A 4,694-nucleotide genomic window follows, 5' to 3' on the forward strand; every position below is an offset into this window, starting at 1 on the left:
CCTTGGCACCCAACCAAGCACCCATGCGCCGTGGTACCCAACCTATGACCCACCTTGGAACCCACCCTAGCACCCACCTTTGAACCCACTGTATCACCAACCCACCTTGGCACCACCCTATGAACCTCTTTGGCATCCACCCTAGCACACACCCACCTTGGCACCCACCATGGCACACACCCTAGCACCCACCCACCTTAGCACCCACCCAGCTTGGCACCCACTTGGGCACACACCTCAACACCCACCCACCCCAATACCCACCCACCCTGGCGTGTACCTTTGGTGCACTCCAAGGTACACACTATAACCCACCCTAGCACCCACCCACCTTGGTGTGCACCAAAAGTGGGTTGCAAGGTGCATGCCAAGGTGTGCACTATGACCCACCTTGGCATCCACCCTGGCACCCACCTTGGCACCCACCCTAGTACCCACCCTGCAACCCACCTTGGCATCCACACCCTGGCACCCAACTTGTGACCCACCTTGACACCCAGCCTAGTACCCACCTTGGAACCCATCGTATCACCCACCCTGGTACCCACCTTGGAACCCATCGTATCACCCACCCACCTTGGCACCTAAACTGACACCCACCTTGGCTCCCACCTTATCACCCACCCACTTTGGTGTGCTCCAAAGTGTGCTCGAAGGTGTGCACGAAGGAGTGCTCCAAAGTGTGCTCCAAGGTGTTCACCAAGGCATGCACCTTTGGTGCACTCAATACACATGAAGTCAGAAGTTCGGTTGATTTCCCGATTCAATGCTTGAACTATAGATGTGGTAGAATTGGCCAAATAACCTATATATAGGGGAGGTGTTGTGTTTGATGGGTTGACTCCTTGAGCTGTGCGCAGTGCGCCAACCTCAAAGACCCTTTTTTAGGATGAAGTCAGAAGTTGGGTCAGATGATCGATTTGATGCTCAAACAATGGATGTTCTAGAATCAGAAAAATAGATTATATAGAGGAGGTGTTGTGTTTGACAGGTCGACTCCCTTGGTTGTATGCACTATGCCAAGCTCAAATACCCTATGTAGTGCACTCCAAAGTGTACACCTTTGGTACGCTCCAAGGTGCGCTTTGAGTTGCACTCCAAGGTGTGCTTTGAGTTGTGCTCCAAGGTGAACACCTTTGGTGTGCTCTAAAGTGTACACCTTTTGTGCGCTCTGAGGTGCACTCTAAGTTTCACTCCAAGGTGTGCTCTGATGTGTGCTCCAAAGGGCACTCTGAGGTGCACACCAAAGTACACTCTGAGCTATGCAAATTTGGTGCACTCTAAGGTGTGCATCAAAGTGCACTCAAGGGTGCACACCTTTGGTGCAGTTAATGCAAATGAATTCAAAAGAAAACAAATTCAGAAGTTGGGTTCGATGTCCTAATCATTGCTGTAGACTACGCATGTATGAGAATTAGACAAATAGCTTATATAGGGGAGGTGTTTGGTTTGATGGGTCGACTCCCCTGATTGTGTGCACTACGCCAACCTCAAAGACCCTGTCTTTTTTAAGAATTCAATTGGGATTGATTTTCTAATCGTTACTGCAATCTACGCAAGTATGAGAATCAAAAAAATAGCTTATATAGGGGAGGTGTTGGGTTTGATGGTTCGACTCCCCTGGTTGTGTGTATTGCGCCAACCTCAAACACCCTACATTCTGGATGAAGTTAGAATCCAGAGTTTGGTGTGCTACAAGGTGTGCACCTTTGGAACACAATTGTGAACACCAAGATGCACACCTTTGGAGCGCACTTGTACACACCAAGGAGCACACCTTTGGAACACACCAAAAATGCACTCCAAGGTGCACACCAAAGAGTGCATCTTTGGAATGCACCAAAGTGTGCTCCAAGGTGTGGACCAAGGTGCACACTTTGTTGCACTCCAAGGAGCACACTTTGGAGTGCACCATAGTGCGCTCCAAGGTGCCCACCTTTAGAGTGCACCAAAGTACACTCCAAGTTTCACACCTTTGGAGTGCACCAAAGTGCGCTCCAAGGTGTGCACTTTTGGTATGGTCAATGCAGGAAAGTTCAGAAGTTGAGGTCGATGTCCTAATCGACGGTGCCATCAACACATGTATGAGAATCCAAAAAATAGCTTATATAGGGGAGGTGTATGGTTTGATGGTTTGACTCCCTTGGTTGAGTGCACCGCACCAACCTTAAAGACCCTACATTATGGATGAAGTCAAAAGTTGGGTCTAATGACCGATTCAATTAGTAGACATGCTCATGAAGTCAGAATTTGGGTTCGATGACCTGCCATGCACAGGAAGGTGGAAGTTGGGTTAGATGATCAAGATGATGACCTAACATGCATAGAAAGGAGGAAGTTGGGTCAGATGACTGAGTTTATGACTTTCCATACACAGGAAGGCGGATGTTGGGTCGAATGACCAAATTGATGACCTGCCATGCGTAGGAAGGCAAAAGTTTTTTTTGATGACCGATTTGATGACCTGGCATGCACAGGAAGGTGAATGTTGGGTCCGATGACCAAGTTGATGAGCTACCATGTGCAGGAAGGCGAAAGTTGGGTTGGATGACCTTCCCTGTGCATGTAATCCAACTTTGGCACCGATGTTTGATTCGATGACTTGCATTATGGGCAAAGTCAGAAGTTGTGGTCTTTGTCCAGATTTGATGACCAAACTTCGGATGTTTGAGAATTAGACAAATAACTTATATAAGGGAGGTGTTGCTCTCGAGAATCTCCCCCCGTGCCCCTCTATCTTGATTGATGTTGTTTCTTGAATGGTTGGAGCACTCAGATACAAAAATATTGCACTAACATTTATCAATTGTGATGGACAGGGAAAGTCTCTTGATTTCTATGCAGGAGCTCTTTGAGATTCTCTATGCGGCCTCAGTATAGACTCAACTTGTGAAATGTTTTGGCACTGGTAGTCACTCCAACATGTCCTTGTAGTGGCCACAAAGGTGATTTGACTAGAGCTCCCATAAAGCTCTTGGGTTTCTTGGCGGACTGGTATAGCCGTGATCGAGTTCTGACCATGAACGTTTTAGATAGCTCTTGGGCTTTCTGGGATGGAAGTCAGAAGTTTGGGTTGTTGTCCGATTTGATGACCAATCTTTGGATGTGTGAGAATCAAACAAATAACTTATATAGGGGACTATGGTGTCTCACACAACTCCCCCCGTGCCCCTCTATCTTGACCGATGTTGGTGCTTGAAAGGTTGGATCACTTGGATATATAAATGTGCACCACCATTTGTTGAGTGTAAGGGACACGACAAGTCTCCTAAATGCTATGTGGGACCTCTTTGACAATCTCTATCTAGCCTCGGCACAGACTCATCTTGCAAAATGGTTTGGCATTGGTAGTCAATCCAACACATCCTTTTTGTGGCCACCTAGGTGATTTGATTTGAGCCACCGTCTAGCTTTTGGGTTGCTTGACGGATTTTGTTCTATCCAGAAGTGAGTCTGGACCCTAAACGTTTGAGAAACCCGATTTCTATGCACTAGCTCTCTCTCTTGGGAGCCTCCGTCTAGCTTTTGGGTCTCCACAGAATGAAAGGACTAGAATCTGGGACCATTGTTCAATTTGATGAGGCAAACTATGGTTGTGCGAGAATCAGATAAATAACTTACATAAGGGAGGTGTGACTAGAGCATTCTCTCACGTGCCCCTCTAACTCAACCAATGCTAGCATTCAAATGGTGGTAGCACTCAGATTTTCCTTGGGTGCCAGCATTGGTCGATTTAGAGGGGCATGCGAGACTCCCAAATGCTATGCGAAGGCTCTAACAGAAATGCCTATTGGTTTCGATATGGATGCAATTGTGAGAGTGGTTCGGCACTGGTAGTCGTTCCAATCTGTTAATGCCATGGCCAAATTGGTAATTAGATTTAAGCCCTCATATATCACTTGGGTCTCTTGACGTGATTTTGCACTCCAGTCTCCTTGGGCATTGCTTCAGCCACATCCCAGGGGGTTCCCTTCCCAATACTCCTCCTCACACCCCGATTGCTATGTGGGGAGGCTCCTCGACCGCCTCAAAACTTTCTCTATATCGGATGCATCATGGGATAAAGGGGTCGGCACTGGTAGTCGCCCAAAGTGCACCCGATGCTTAGATAGCTCTAAGGTGGCCTTGCAAGCTATTCCATCTAGCCATTGGGGCCTTCCCATCACATCCCCCACCTCACACCTTGATTGCTATGCAGTGAGACTCCTCGGCCACCTCAAAAATTTCTCTATATTAGACATATCACAAGATAAGGGGTTGGCACTGGTAGTTGCCCCCAACCATGCTCAATGCTTAGACCACTTTGAAGTAGCCTTGCAGCCTCTTCCATCTAGCCGTTGGAGCCTTCCCACTGCATCCCCCGCCTCACACCCTGATTTCTATGCGGTGAGACCCCTCGGCCACCTCAAAACTATATCAGTATTAGACACATTGTGGGATAAGGGGTCAACACTGGTAGTCACCCCCAAGTGTGTATGATGCTTAGACTACTCTAAGATGCCCTTGTAGCCTCTTTCATCTAGCCATTGGAGCCTTCCCACCGCAGCCCCTGCCTCGCACCCCAATTGTTATGCGGTGAGGCTCCTCAGTCATCTCAGAACTATCTTTGTATCAGATGTATCATGGGATAAGGGGTTGGCATTGGTAGTCACCCTATTGGCAGTGGGCCATCTTCCCTCGTGTGGATTCATGAC

Source organism: Cryptomeria japonica, chromosome 2, assembly GCF_030272615.1.
Source record: "Cryptomeria japonica chromosome 2, Sugi_1.0, whole genome shotgun sequence".
NCBI lineage: Eukaryota > Viridiplantae > Streptophyta > Pinopsida > Cupressales > Cupressaceae > Cryptomeria > Cryptomeria japonica.